At 42.5% G+C, this 16,744-nt stretch overlaps 1 non-coding gene across 1 annotated transcript; it reads left to right on the top strand.

The window, feature by feature from the left end:
• The first annotated feature begins 15,911 nt into the window (after positions 1-15,911).
• Positions 15,912-15,985, top strand: TRNAN-AUU (transfer RNA asparagine (anticodon AUU)). Its single transcript has one exon. It is a non-coding gene; the product is annotated as a tRNA-Asn (tRNA).
• The last annotated feature ends 759 nt before the right edge of the window (positions 15,986-16,744 follow it).

Genomic DNA, 16,744 nt, shown 5'->3' on the forward strand with positions numbered 1-16,744 from the left:
GATTTTTTCCCTGGGAATTTTGGCATCTATCCTTCTCATCCATGCAAAAACTCAGATATTAGACCCCTTGAAACATCTTTTCCATCACTTTTCTGGCTAGCATAAATGTTTCTAGTTTTCAAAGTTCACCTCCCCATTGAAGTCTATTGCGGTTCGCGAAAGTACGTGCAAACCGAACTTTTGCGGAAGTTCGCGGTTCGCGAACCTAAAATCGGAGGTTCGGGCCATCTCTACTTAAAGAGACTCCGTAACAAAAATTGCATCCTGTTTTTTATCATCCTACATGTTCCAAAAGCTATTCTAATGTGTTCTGGCTAACTGCAGCACTTTCTACTATGACAGTCTCTGTAATAAATCAATGTATCTTTCCCCTGTCAGACTTGTCGGCCTGTGTCTGGAAGGCTGCCAAGTTCTTCAGTGTTGTGGTTCTGCTATGAACTCACCCTTTCTGGCCCCTCTATGCACACTGCCTGTGTGTTATTTAGATAAGAGAGAAGAGAGAAGCTGCTCTAATCAGCTGGATAAATCGTCCTCTGAGCTGGCTGGGCTTTCACATACTGAGGAATTACAAACAAGGGCAAAGCTGTTTGCAAGAAGAAAAGAGCAGCCTGAAACTTCAGTGCATGGGGGAAAGAAACACACAAATGATCTCTTGAGATTCAAAAGGAATGCTGTATACAGCCTGCTTATGTATGGATGTATTTTCTATGTGTGGACATACTGTACATCGACCTACTTCCTGTTTTGGTGGCCATTTTGTTTGTTTACAAACAAACTTTTTAAAACTGTTTTTAACCACTTTTAATGCGGCGAGGAGCGGCGAAATTGTGACAGAGGGTAATAGGAGATGTCCCCTAACGCACTGGTATGTTTACTTTTGAGCGATTTTAACAATACAGATTCTCTTTAAAACATCTTTTTTTTTAAGCACTGATATCGTTGTATCTACAACTACATTACATCTACATAATGTATCTACATTTTTACATTACTGCTGACATTTCTTTATTTTATGATTCACTAACATTAAACACCTATGGCGCCCATACTATCCGTACCTACTGACTAGCACTGTATTTTGACCTGATGAAGCGGTTTGTGCCGCGAAAGACGTTGTCCTAAGTGCTTTTTACCAATAAACCTACTTACTTCCCCTACTGAATGAAGTCATCGTTCATAAGGTAGGCGATTTATATTGTATTTTACATAAAACGTTATTTGCAGAATTGCTGTTTATACATCAAGGGCGCCTCCTACCCCTTTATTTCCTATGTTCAACATCCCACACTGTGGGAGTGTTGTTTTTACCACAAGTCTGTGGTGAGAAAGTTTTTTTCTGAAGGAGCTGCGACCATCCATCGTAAAGACCGAGTAGGGACGGGCTTTCCCCACACGCCCGTTTGAGTGGTTGCTTCATCAGCAACCCATACTTGTGAGTAGTATTACTCTTACTTGTAGACCAGCTTACAAAGATAATACACTATAGGGGCTCCCGGTGTCTCTGTGGTTTTTTTCTCCGTTCTTTTTACCACAGCCCCCACCTATGAAAACAGTTTTACATTAATTTTGTGCCTAATTGTGACCATAAATTAATGTACAGTGGAACCTTGGTTTGCAAGCATAATTCATTCCGGAAACATGCTTGTAATCCAAAGCACTCTTACTGTATATTAAAGTGAATTTCCCCATAAGAATTGATGGAAAGCCAGTTGATTTGTTCCACAATCCATAAAATAAATAGTAAAATAGTATAAAATAAAAATGTAAACAAGACTTCCACTACAGTATAACTAACAGCCATGTTGGCTTGCAACAATTTTTTTTGTGTGTGTGTGTGTATGGTTATGAAGTGACAGTTACTTAGAGGATTTCATGGAAATGTGATATTGTACAGTCTCTACAATTAAAGAGACTCTGAAGCGAGTCTAAATTCACTTTTTTAACTTGTAGTTATGTTAAGAACTATAACCCTTGCTAAACCGCCGCTATGCTGCAGCAAAACAGGGGTTTCTACCCCCCAAATCCCCCCTGCAAAATCCCCGACTTTCTTGGTCATGGATTTTGCTGCTCATGGAGGCAGAGCTTTCAGCTGTAGCTCTGCCTCCATGCGCGTCAATCGCCGTGCTGATCTCTGCCTCTCCCCTGCCCCTCTCTGTGAAGGAACATTGAGAGGAGCGGGGAGAGGCGGTGATCAGCAGGGATTGACGCACCAAGAGGTAGATCTACAGCTATAATCCCTGCCTCTACGAGGAAGCCCTCCCCGGACACAGGTGAGGGAATTTGGGGGGTATAAACCCCTCGTTTTGCTGCGGGATAGCGACGGTTTAGCAAGGGTTATAGTTCTTAACATAACTACAAGTTAAAAAAGTGAATTTAGACTCGCTTCAGAGTCTCTTTAACTACTTGACAACCGCCCCACGCCAACGGGCGTGGTCACGGCGGCAGCCCCAGGACTGCCTAACGCCAATTGGCGTCAGGTCCTGGAGCGCTGTTTTGCCGGCGATCGGATGCGCACATGCGCGCGCATCACCCGGCATGATGTGCGGCCCCCCTGTGTCATCAGCTTGCCGCCCAATAAGCATTGCCGGCGGGCTGTTGGTATACGATTTGCCCAATGGAAAGAGTATAATACACGTTGTTATGTAAACAATGTGTATTATACAGCGTTCCAGGACCACCAAGAGAGAGAACGGCAGCCCTGCACTACACGCCAGCACAATGATCCTGGTCCTGCTCACCCGCGATCGCCACTGATCACCCTCACTACCCCCCTCACTGGCCCTGCCAAGGCGTCTGATTGAGGTCTGAGTGTCATTTAGTCGCCTGTCACAGCTCTGATCGAGGTCTGATTGACCTGTGATTGACATCTATTGCCTGTGCACAGTTTTTTGGCATCTGATTGATTTATTCATTGATTGCATTGTGATTGGTTTTTGATGATCTGTGATTGCCCTGGGATTTCAATTGCTGTTTACATTGGTTGGCATCTGAAAGCTGTACTGTGATTGATATCTGGTCGCCTGTCACAGCTCTGATCGAGGTCTGAGTGAGATCTGAGTGACATCTATTGTCTGTGCACTGATTTTTGACATTTGATTGATTAGTGATTGTTTTTTTATTATCTATGATTGCCCTGTGATTTCAATTGCTGTTTACATTGGTTGGCATCTGACAGCGGCACTGTGATTGATAACTGGTCGCCTGTCACAGCTCTGATCGAGGTCTGAGTGAGATCTGAGTGACATCTGAGCCCAGGGCTCGCTACATGATTTAAAAAATAAATTTTTTAAAAAAAAGTGCTGCGCCCCCTCCTGGGCGATCTAATTGTATCGCCCAGAGGGTTAAGGACCCTCTGCAAGGCCCTGTTTTAAAGGTTTTATCCACGTTTACCCTGCTGGCGCCTTTGTTCTCATTTTCTTTTATGAATCATGACTGTGGCTGTCAGACTCCTGCAATGCATTATGGGACTTGTAGTTCCTTAACAGCTGGAGAGCCAAGTTTGCAGATCACTGGTATACACTATTAAATTACACACTATTTAAATTAATAACACATCATTTTGTATGCATGTTATTCTTTAACAACGCGAAGTATTATGTGCATTAAAAACATCAACACTCTTTATTGTTTTAAAAAATGTCACCAGATGTTGCACTCTTCCTCTATACTACCCTTCTACAATCTCTCTCTACCGGTTCGCAACACCGTCACCAAATTAATAGTCCAAAAGTGTTAGTAGCATGTCTCCTCCGTATGCCGCCCTCTAGCTCCGCGGAAACCTGAGATACTGCACTATGTTCTGCTGTTCGTCTCTATATTTATGAGCTTGGAGGTGAATTCAAGAATCAGGATCTACTGCAGCCAGGACAGAGGGTGTACCGATCGGAAGCAGTAGATTTGGGCGCATGAGACAAGTGGACAAAAAGGGCGCCCCATTCACTTCCATTATAAATATCGTTTAATGGGCGCTGAACGGGGAAAATAAGGCGCCGGAGATTTTTAAGGATTTATAACGGCGCCCGGAGATTTTTAAGGATTTATAACTATGTTTGTGATGATTTAAGTTTACAAAATGAGCCCGTGACGAATAACGTTTATGAAGATAATAAATCACTATTTCTAAAACATTTCTAACACATTATTATCCACCCAAAAAAATAATTTACATTTTTTTTCTTTACATTTTTTATTTATTAATGTCTGTAAAACATTATTATCCATAGGGGGTTTTAGGTTTAGGCACCAACAGGGGGGTCTTAGGTTTAGGCACCAACTGGGGGGTCTTAGGTTTAGGCACCAACAGGGGGGTCTTAGGTTTAGGCACCAACAGGGGGGTCTTAGGTTTAGGCACCAACAGGGGGGTCTTAGGTTTAGGCACCAACAGGGGGGTCTTAGGTTTAGGCACCAACAGGGGGGTCTTAGGTTTAGGCACCAACAGGGGGGTCTTAGGTTTAGGCACCAACAGGGGGGTCTTAGGTTTAGGCACCAACAGGGGGGTCTTAGGTTTAGGCACCAACAGGGGGGTCTTAGGTTTAGGCACCAACAGGGGGTCTAGGGGTTAGGGATAGGTACAGGGAGGGTTTTTAATAAACGAAAATATAAGTTTCACTTTACAAACAGGGAAGATTAACGTTTTAAGAATTGCCGATCTCATACACATTATTTAGTGATTAATAAATTCTTAAAACACTATTTATAAACGAAATTCTACACAATAATTTCTATAAACGATATTTCCATTTATCGTTTATACCACGCGCCCTTTTTTCCCGACGCCCTTTTCGTACGTACGCGTACCGATCCAGTGGATATATGAAACAGGCCTGCATTGCTGTTTGTCATTGAGCAGCCACCACATCTGGTGAGCGCATTAGATAAGTTCTATATGTGCTACACAGGGGTAAGGTGTGCTGCATGTCAGGTGGAGGTTATGTATAGTGTTTAACGTTATCACACTATATATTGTCCCCCCCCTTTTTTCTCCCTTTTATGTGCATCTCGCCTGAGGGTGATTGTATGTGGAGACACCGTGAGCAATTGAAAGGATTCAGAGACCTTATCGGATCCATATCCCCAGAATACCGTTTGAGCGCTAACACTCTTTATTGTTTTACTACCAATCGCTATCTAATGAGCGCGTGCTATACCGTACTTGCTGACAGCGCGATTGCTTGTAACGTTGTGCAGATAGAGCACCCAGCGTTATGCCATACGCGTGTTATGAAATAGCGCTGTTTACTGAATCAACCTCATAGTGCTGGGATAATGTCCTTTAAAGTAATTGGACCTACAGAGGCTCAGGGCAGGATGAGAGGAGCTCTTGTCATTGCCAATAAGCAGGCATAAGTTCATAGCACTCGCTAGGCTACTCTGATAAGGCACGCTAACTCTGATAAGGCACGTCAACTCTGATAAGGCACATTAACTCTGATAAGGCATATTAACTCTGATAAGGCATTCTATTTGTTATAGTGAATCAACCACTATATCTCTAATGTGACACTTTAAACTTAGCATTAACATGTTCCTATCCTAACATTAAAAGCTGACTTTGACACTAATCCTATGAGCTACTGATGGCCAACATGTACCTGGTGGCCAACCTATTATGAAAAAAAAGTTAAATACAATTTGGATAAAGGTAGTAGCTCTTGCTGCATTGAGATCCAATGCACTGATCACACCACATTCAAAACAGAATACAGTAATTTGATTGTGAAAATCAAATGCTTGTCAGGCTCAGAGGTACCTACTTCACCCGCTGAAGACACAAAGAATGTTCTGTAATTTTACACATACAGTAGCACCGTGCAGCACAGGAGAAGTCCCTGTCACCATCTCACCCTACTACTGTAATACACACAGCACAAGTATCTCTGCTGCTATAAGTTTTTCTTTTGCTTTTTATAGACATGCCAGAGAATGAACCCTGTGATCACCGTAAGGTCTGAGACAGACATCAATTTGCCAACAAGCTGCCAAGCAGGAGCTGTGGATGCTTAGTCATTGTGTCCTAACTGTATTGCCAGGGAGGTCTGTGCCCAACTGATAGAGACATATTAAATGACGCCCTAATACATCACCTTGACACAGTGGCATGATGTGGAGATTGCACTAGGAGTCGTCTGCACAGCTTCATAGAGCTTATCTAATGAAGATCGGGAGCATCACTCAAAGACAGCTTGTCAGCCACAATAAAAAAGGAAAAATTGCTTTTCAGTGACCAGAAAAAAAGGATAAAAGTTTAAATAAAAAATACTGCTTAAAGAGCCAATTCAGACAGCCTATCAGTGAACTACTGGTTCTGACCAGGAAAGATGGTGCTGCTACTTTTACAAGGTAACTCCACTTTTCAAAACACTAAAAAAATCAATAATAGAAACAAAATTATGTAACATCTGTAATTTTGTAATTACTTCTCTACTTCAGTCCACATACAGCTATGATTTCCTGAAATTGCAAGGAGGTTAAAAATCCACATATGTGGAACTACAGTATAGCAACAGTAGTTGTAGAAGGTGCTACATGAGCATGATCCAAAAAGTACATACTCACATTACCCTTTCTACACTGAGCAGTCCCTGCACTAAACCATTTCATGCATAGCATAGCAAGCAAATTATTGTAAAGCATACCTTATTGTGTTAAGTGCAAGTGTACTTACACTATAACTAAGGAGTTACATAGTTACATAGTTACATAGTTATTTTGGTTGAAAAAAGACATACGTCCATCGAGTTCAACCAGTATAAAGTACAACACCAGCCTGCTCCCTCACATATCCCTGTTGATCCAGAGGAAGGCGAAAAAACCCTTACAAGGCATGGTCCAATTAGCCCCTAAAGGGAAAAATTCCTTCCCGACTCCAGATGGCAATCAGATAAAATCCCTGGATCAACATCATTAGGCATTACCTAGTAATTGTAGCCATGGATGTCTTTCAACGCAAGGAAAGCATCTAAGCCCCCTTTAAATGCAGGTATAGAGTTTGCCATAACGACTTCCTGTGGCAATGCATTCCACATCTTAATCACTCTTACTGTAAAGAACCCTTTCCTAAATAAATGGCTAAAACATTTTTCCTCCATGCGCAGATCATGTCCTCTAGTCCTTTGAGAAGGCCTAGGGACAAAAAGCTCATCCGCCAAGGTATTATATTGCCCTCTGATGTATTTATACATGTTAATTAGATCCCCTCTAAGGCGTCTTTTCTCTAGACTAAATAAACCCAGTTTATCTAACCTTTCTCGATAAGTGAGACCTTCCATCCCACGCATCAATTTTGTTGCTCGTCTCTGCACCTGCTCTAAAACTGCAATATCTTTTTTGTAATGTGGTGCCCAGAACTGAATTCCATATTCCAGATGTGGCCTTACTAGAGAGTTAAACAGGGGCAATATTATGCTAGCATCTCGAGTTTTTATTTCCCTTTTAATGCATCCCAAAATTTTGTTAGCTTTAGCTGCAGCTGCTTGGCATTGAGTACGATTATTTAACTTGTTGTCAATGAGTACTCCTAAGTCCTTCTCCAAGTTTGATGTCCCCAACTGTATCCCATTTATTTTGTATGGTGCTAGACCATTAGTACGTCCAAAATGCATGACCTTACATTTGTCAACATTGAATTTCATCTGCCATGTATGTGCCCATATAGCCATCCTATCCAGATCCTGTTGCAATATGACACTATCTTCCTGAGAGTTAATGATTCTGCACAATTTTGTATCATCTGCAAAAATAGCAACATTGCTCACTACTGCATCTACTAGGTCATTAATAAATAAATTGAAGAGCACTGGACCCAGAACAGACCCCTGTGGGACCCCACTGCTAACAGTCTCCCATTTTGAGTATGATCCATTGACCACAACTCTTTGTTTTCTGTCCATTAGCCAGTTCCCTATCCATGAACACAGACTCTTCCCCAGTCCTTGCATCCTCAACTTTTGCACCAGACTTTTGTGGGGAACAGTGTCGAAGGCCTTTGCAAAGTCCAAGTATATCACATCTACAGCATTCCCAATATCCATATTAGCATTCACTACCTCATAAAAGCTGAGCATGTTAGTCAAACAGGACCTGTCTTTAGTAAACCCATGTTGATGCTGAGAAATAAGATTATTTTCTACTATGAAGTCATGTATAGTATCTCTTAGTAACCCCTCAAATAGTTTGCATACAACTGATGTTAAACTTACAGGTCTATAATTTCCTGGATCAGATTTTTTGCCCTTCTTAAATAATGGGAAAACGTGGGCTGTACGCCAATCCACTGGGACTCTGCCAGTTGCAAGAGAGTCACAAAAGATAAGATAAAGGGGTTTATCTATAACTGAACTTAATTCCCTTAGGACCCGAGGATGTATGCCATCCGGGCCAGGTGCCTTGTCTATTTTTAATTTATTTAGTCTTGCCTTCACTTCTTCCTGCGTTAAGTATTTAATATTACAGTTAGAAGATTGAGACTCTTCTGCCTCTGTAGTTTGCAACAGTGCTGTTTCTTTTGTAAAGACAGAAGCAAAGAAAGCATTTAATAACTCTGCCTTACCTTGGTCATCCACCATTGAGTTCCCATCCTCATCCTTTAGGAGTCCTATACAGTCAACCTTTCTTTTTTTAGAGTTAATGTACTTGTAAAACTTTTTTGGGTTAGATTTGATATCCTTAGCGATTTGTTTTTCAGCTTCAATCTTTGCCTGCCTAATTTCTTTTTTACAATTTTTATTGCACTCCTTATAATTGCTTAGTGCAGCCTCTGTCCCCTCCTGTTTTAAGACCTTATAGGCATTCTTTTTCCTCTTCATTTTATCTTTAACCTTTCTATTCATCCATAGAGGCCTTTTTTTATTCCTAGACATTTTGTTCTTCAGCTGTCTAAGAAGGGAATAGTCCAGAGCAAATGAACTTAAAAGCTTTAACTCTAAAGTTCAACATGCAGGCCATTTTTCAAGGTGCTAAAAATTCTCAATGCATATTTTGCTTCTGTCATTACCACGTGATGCCTTTTTCTAATCTTGCCTCTCTACGTTGTTTCCAGTCCACCTCATTCAACATGAATTGTCTAACACAGGAAGATGTGCAGGTACATTTAAATATGATCAAGACAGACAAGGTACCTGGCTCAGAAGGCATCCACCCTGGTTGTTAAAGGAGTTGAGTTCAGTTATTGTTAAGCCACTTTAAAGAGAAACTCCAACTTAGAATTGAACTTTATCCCAATCAGTAGCTGATACCCCCTTTTACATGAGAAATATAATGATTTTCACAAACAGACCATCAGGGGGCGCTGTATGACTGATTTTGTGCTGAAACCCCTCCCACAAGAAGCTCTGAGTACTGCGGTACTCTGGGCAAACTGCCACAATGTAACAATGTTTACAGACAGGAATTAGCTGTTTACAGCTGTCTCTAATAGCCAAAACAGCTAGGAGCATCTACATAACCTGCCCACAGTAAAAATGTCACCATGTAATACATGTCAGAATGTGAATCTGGGAGAGGAAAGATTTTACAATGAGCAAACACTGACTAAATCATTTATACATAATTATGGTAAAAAATTAAGCACTTTTTTTACTACATTATTTTCACTGGAGTTCCTTAACTTTTTTTCTGTGGTTCTCTTTCAAGTGGGTCAGTTTCTTATGGCTAATGTACAGCTAATGTTTCCCTTTTATTCAAGAAAGTCACTAGAAAGAACTAAGAAACTATAGACCTGGGATGCAATGCAACAAATCAGGACAGTGGTGCTGCAACCTATGTTCCCATTGCATCGGGTACAGTGAAGCATACAGTTAATGAAAAGTATGTGTCACTCCTACTGTTAACAGGTCCGATTACCAGTAACTTATGGCATGCAGCGTGATACCATACCAGAGCCAGTTGTACCAAGACGCACCACTGGATTGTAAATGTCATATAGGTGATGTATTGCAATGCACTGAAATATGTGTCTTTAACTCAGCAAGATGATGCATGGTAGTCTTTTCCACATATGTAACAGGTTTCTGATTTGTGCCCCTTCTGTGGCCTTTGCTGAGTGTACATATATCTGCAGCCATAGCCGGCCTTTGATATGAGCGACCGGAGCGGTCGCTCAGGGCGCCGGCTTCCAAGGGGGGGCACCTATAGCTGGCTAACTATACTGAGAGCACCTACACCTGACTTCCTGTATTGGGGGCACCTATAGCTGGCTACCTATACTAAGGCAGTGCATCTAATCCTGGCTACCTATACTGAAGGCACCAACACCTAGCTACCTATACTGGAGGCACCTAAGCCTAGCTACCTATGGGGGAGACCTACAATTGACTTTCTATACTGGGGGAACCTATGCTTGGCTACCTATATTGAGGGAACGTTACACATGAGATCCTATACTGGGGGCACCTATACCTGGCTACCTACCTATACGGAGTCTGATGGCGTTTTTTTTGGGGGGGGGGGGGGCGCTGGGGCAGTAACGTGTTGTGCTAATTGTCGATGCTGTGCTATCATTCCAAATGGGGGGGGGGCTAACTGTCCCACTGATTGTTTTTATTAATATTCCTGAAAGGTTTTAGCCTTCATTTTTTAAGTTTATTTAAGATAATGCACTCTTTCCATCCATTTTGTGGTTATTAATATATTTTTTTTCTATTATACAAATGTGATGCGTCACAAAGATCTGAGCACGCACGAAGCAGATGAAGGGGGGGGGGGGGGCACAAAAATCAGATTTCGCTCAGGGCGCTGTGAAACCTAAGGCCGGCCCTGTCTGCAGCTAGTGCCTGGCATTTTTTCTATTTTACTCTTGTTCTGTAATTCCAGGCTATCCATACCTCCATTGCTAGTGCAGTTTCAATGGCTCTCTTAGTCTCTTAGTACACCATTCCATCCCTCTTTGAAATCACAGTGCTCTGCTAGTTCCCATAGCTCTCCTGCAAAAACAGAAATAGCTTAATTCTCTTTCTTTTGAGAAATATGAGTCTTTCGGTTATAACCAAAGACGCAATGTTTACTATTTCGATAAAGTTTTTTTTTAACAATTGCTTTTCCGTTCCTGATAGCCTGTGAGCAAGGCCACTTGTTTTCTATAAGGTATATCATTCACATAAAACTACAGTTCCAATCTCTCTATATAAATACTAGAGAAGAGCCAGTTCTTCGGTTTCAGTCTCATAGCAAATCCATGGTGCAGGGGCAAATGCACCCTACATACATAAATTAAGTAGCCATGTTCCCCAGATACCAGAATTAATTTGATTTGAGGTCTGAGTGATGGTCAGGGAGGCATGGGGCAGGCATGGCGGTGCAGCACGGAGCAGGCTGGCACCCCACTAGAAACTTCTCTGCAGCAAATAAAGCCTATTTTAACAGTATTTTTTACGATTTTGGAACAGAAAAAGCTGCAGCAGTTGCTTAAGATATAAAAGCAATCATATAATTGATCATAAATACTGGTTTATCGATTTGCTCCACAAATTTGAATGATTGTATCTGATCTTATTTAAAATAAAATTGTAAAGCTGTTTATGATCATTTCCAATCTATCACTCCCAGTTTACTAAAGTGTAAGAATTGTTCATAAAAATTGTACCATTAATGGGCACCTTTAGCAAGATACTCTTCATTATCTGCAGCCAGTCCCCAGATTCTTTGGTGAAGACCCTGAGACTCATGGGTGGAGGAACACCCCCGGCCAAAAAACAAAAAAAAAAATAGTGAAAAAGGCAAGAAACTGCTTTAATAATAGACTGTAAAAAAAGAACCTAAAGACAACACATTTCGTGGATAACGTGTAACGATCTGCTAGTGTGTGAGCAGTAGTAGACAGACAATATCAGACGTTCCCTCAACGGGAATTGTCTTACAGACAGTGTCAGTAGAAGGCAGCACTAACACTGAGTACAGATAATAAGAATGGTCAGGCAATTAGGGTCGGTAACAGATCTGACAGATACGGTACAAAATCAACAGGCAAATACAAGGTTAGTGAACAGGCAGAGGTCGGCAACAATCAGATATCCAAAGGTACAAAATCGGCAGGCAAGAGCTCAGTGAGTGTTCAGGCAGAGGTCGGCAACAGATCAGATTGGCAAAGGTACAGAATCGTTAGGCAAAGAGTAGTCAGAGAATCAGGCAGAAGTCAAACACAGTATAACAATCAGTAATAATAATATTATTAATAATTATAATAGGCTAGCTGGTATGGAATCCCTGGGGTCCTGCCGGTTCAAGCCACACAAGGAACTGTCTGAAGCCTTCACTGCGAAGTGTTAGCTAGAGCAGACCGTGAGCAAGTGTCAGAACAGAACTTAAATAGCCCGGGTAAGCAGGAGAACACGCCCCCAAGCCGCTTGGCCAATCAGGAACCGGAGGTGGAGTCCTGTGTGTTCAGCTGACCCGCTTCCTTAGAGCATAAGAGGGGCGGCGCTGCCAGCGCATGCGTCCGCCCTCATTTTCAGTCAGAGTATCATGCGACCGGATCCCCGCAGGCATGCTGCTGACATCATCCCTGCCGCTGCAGCCGGCGGCACCAGAAGCCCCAGATGCGCTACCAGCAGAGGAAAACAGCAACTGAGCTGGTAAGCGCAGGATTACTTCTTGCTTCATCGAGTCAAATGTGTCAAAGGCAAGTCAAAGGTGTTCCAAGCTGATTCTCTACTTGCCTTAAAGGGAAGGTTCCTCCAGCCCGTGGCAGGCAGGAGGTGCCCTCACCGCCACTCCGCAGAACTACTGCGCCTGCGCAGTACAGCCCGGCGGACGTCCGATGACGTCAGCACGGCTGCGTGGGACGCAGAAGTGCCAGGCCTAGGAGCGCAGAAGAGCCCGACCTGGCAGCCGGCCTGGCCAGGTCGGGTCGGCCACCGGAGACCACCGGGAGCCTGCGGAGCGCCGGCGAGGACACCTCCTGCCTGCCACGGGCTGGAGGAAGCCCCAGGTAAGTGGATATTGATTTTTATTTTTTTACCTACCTCCGTTTATAAAAATACCGTATATTCCGGCGTACAAGACGACTGGGCGTATAAGACGACCCCCAAACTTTTACAGTTAAAATATAGAGTTTGGGATATACTCGCCGTATAAGACTACCCCTCCTCCAACGCACACCAAATTAAGAAAAAAATAAATCATGTACTGGTGCTATGTATGAACAGACACTGGTGCTGTACTGTATGTGTTACCCAGTATATAACAGTATATAGTCAATTGACTTGTTGCATTGGTCAACTCTCCTTAAGTAGACTGGTCAGCTCTCCTTGTCTACCTGTTTATCAGAGCAGTATGGAAGAATAGATTGCGCTCCCTCAGCAGGGAGATCTGAGAGGCGGTAACAGGATAGGGGTAGGGCGTATCACCCGGCATCAATGACACCCGGCGTATAAGACGACCCCCAAGACGACCCCCAACTTTTCAGAAGATTTTCAAGGGTTAAAAAGTAGTCTTATACGCAGGAATATACAGTACTTAACATATTTATCATTTTTAACTAAAACATTGTTTAAAATGTTATCCCTTACTGTATGTAACACATTATTCACAAAATAAAGTGATCAGTACGTAACGTAAATTGCAATATATTTTTACAGTCACTATTTGTAAAACATTATTATCCACACAATACAATTATTTAAAATGTTTATTCCTTAATGTTTGTAAAACATTATTATTCACAAAATAAAGTGATTAGTACGTAACTTAAATTGCAATTTATTTTTTAAAGTAACTATTTGTAAAACATTATTATCCACGTAATAAAGTGATAAGTAAGGGGGGTGGTTAGGGTTAGGCACCACCAGGGGGGTCTTAGGGTTAGGCACCACCAGGGGGGTCTAGGGGTTAGGGATAGGTACAGGGAGGGTTCTGTGTGAGAGTAGGGTTAGGTATAGTTACAGTACAATATACACCACCAGGGGGGTGTTTAGGGTTAGGCACCACCAGGGGGGTGGTTAAGGTTAGGCACCACCAGGGGGAGTCTTAGGGTTAGGCACCACCAGGGGGGTCTTAGGGTTAGGCACCACCAGAGGGGGTGGTCTAGGGGTTAGGGATAGGTACAGGGAGGATTCTGTGTGAGAGTAGGGTTAGGTATAGTTACAGTACAATACACACCACGAGGGGGTTGGTTAGGGTTAGGCACCACTAGGAAGGTGGTTCGGGTTAGGCACCACCAGAGGGGTCTTAGGGTTAGGCACCACCAGGGGGTGATTAGGGTTAGGCACCACCATGGAGGTCATAAGGTTAGGTACCACCAGGGGGTGTTAGGGTTAGGCACCACCAGGGGGGTCTAGGGGTTAGGGAGATAGGTACAAGGAGGGTTCTGTGTGAGAGTAGGGTTAGGTATACTTTTAGTAAAATTTTAGTAATATTTACTAATGTTTTACAACACTTATTACGAACGTAGTTATATGTATATCATCATTATAAACAATATTTTCAGGTTTTATTAAAAGAAGAAATGATAAATGAAGGTTATTCACAATATTATACAATTATAACGTTTAAACATATATTATCATTTTTTTAGCAAACGTAATTATAAGTTTAACTTTTGAAACAGGGGAGATTAATGTTTTCATAATTGCTGATTTCATACACATGATTTAATGATTTATTAATTTGTAAAACATTATTTGTAAACGAAACACAACACAATATTTTTATAAACTGTATTACTGCTTATCGTTTACACCCCGCGCCCTTTTTTGATGTAAGTATAGTACTGCTGCCAATCATGGACAGAGCTGCTGCGGGAAGAGTGAGAGTGCTTCAGTCCCTGTGGGGAAACAGGCCCTCTATCCTACAATGTTATTTCAGGCAACCGCTGATTACTCCCACGGTACCGCTGCCAATCACAGAGAGTGCCACTACTAGGAGGATGGTCGCACTGTGGGGAAACAGCCGTGCTATCCAGCGTGTCCTGGCAGCATGCCCTCCCCAGCATTAAATGCATGGCGTGTTGCATGGAACAGATGAGATAGCAGTGTTGGCCCATGGTGTGCTCTTGGTGGACTGGGGGAAAATAGCCAGCTGTTACTCTCTATCTTCTTTAACCGCTTCACCCCAAGGGTTATTACCCTAATGGACCTGATAAATTTTCACCTGTCAGCACTCCAACCTTTCATTCGCCAATAACTTTATCACTACTTGTCACAAAGAAATTATCCATATCTTGGTTTTTTTCGCCACCAATTAGGTTTCTTTGGATGGTACTTTTTGCTAAGAATTATTTTATTCTAAATGCATTTTAACAGGAATAATGTTAACAAAATTTAAACAATTCATTATTTCTCAGTTTTGGGCCATCAGGTGTGCTCGAATAGTACTTTTTAAAATCCGAATTGATCCGGATCTGAATATCCAGATATCCGGATTCGGTTCGGATATCCGAAACTGACCTTTTAGATATCCGTCTAAACGTCGATATCCGGACGCATTATTCACGGATATCCGACCTATTCGGATATCTGGATAAAAAAACGGAAGTGTCCTCCAGATGCTTCCAAACCGTTTTAGAAGGTTAAAAACACCCCCTCCTCCTCCTCACTGTTCATGGATCTTGTCTTCCAGGGATTTGTAGGATGTCAAAAGCAAGCTCACATACATTGGCCACAAATCAAACCCAGGTCAACTGCTTGGAAGGCAGCTATGCTCACCACTATGCCACACAGTAAATGCTTTGCTGTAGGAAAAAGTGGTGTTAAACTTCTTGGAACAGACTTACTTACTCCCTCCAAAAGACACACATACATCCCCATAAATCATATAGCAGCAACTGTGTTCACAGTCTCTGTGGCACAATTGGTTAGCGCATTTGTCTGCTAACTGAAAGGTTGGGGGTTCAAACCCACCCAGGGACGGCCTTGCCTTTTGTGTTCAACAGTTGTCCGAAGAGAACCCCAGATAGCCATTTAGCAGCAACTGCATGCACAGTCTCTGTAGCGCTATTGGTTAGCGCATTTGGCTATTAACCGAAAGGTTGGTGGTTCAAACCCACCCAGGGATTGCCTTGCCTTTTGTGTTCAACAGTTGTCCGAAGAGAACCCCAGATAGCCATGTAGATTCATCTCTCTCTCTCTCTCCCTCTCTCCCTTCTCCCTCTCCCTCTCCCATTTAACTGAATTTTGAGCTTAAAACCATCAACAGATACCGGCAGGACTTCACAGGCAATTTCGGTATTCCGCCGCATTGAAAAAGCAATTCCGTTCTGACGGAACGGAATGATACAATTCCGCAGAAAGCGTGACCATCCCTACTAGAGAGAGAGATGAATCTACATGGCTATCTGGGGTTCTCTTCGGACATCTGTTGAACACAAAAGGAAAGGCCGTCCCTGTCTGGGTTTGAACCACCAACCTTTCGGTTAACAGACATATGCGTCAACCAATTGTGCCACAGAGACTGTGCATGCAGTTTCTGCTAAATGATTTTATGGGGATGTATGTGTGTCTTTTGGAGGGAGGATGTAAGTCTTCTCCAAGAAGTTTAACACCACTTTTTCCTACAGCAAAGCATTCACTGTGTGGCAGTATAATGGTGAGCATAGCTGCCTTCCAAGCAGTTGACCTGGGTTCGATTCCTGGCCAATGTATGTGAGCTTGCTTTTGACATCCTACAAATCCCTGGAAGACAAGATCCATGAACGAGGAGGAGGAGGGTTCTTTACTTTGTAATCGATTTCAGATCCGGATATCTGCAATATCCATGGATATCCGTGTCATGTGTCCAAATATCCGCAGATAGCTATTCGGATTTAAAAAAAAAT

This window comes from Hyperolius riggenbachi, chromosome 9, assembly GCF_040937935.1.
Source record: "Hyperolius riggenbachi isolate aHypRig1 chromosome 9, aHypRig1.pri, whole genome shotgun sequence".
Lineage (NCBI taxonomy): Eukaryota > Metazoa > Chordata > Amphibia > Anura > Hyperoliidae > Hyperolius > Hyperolius riggenbachi.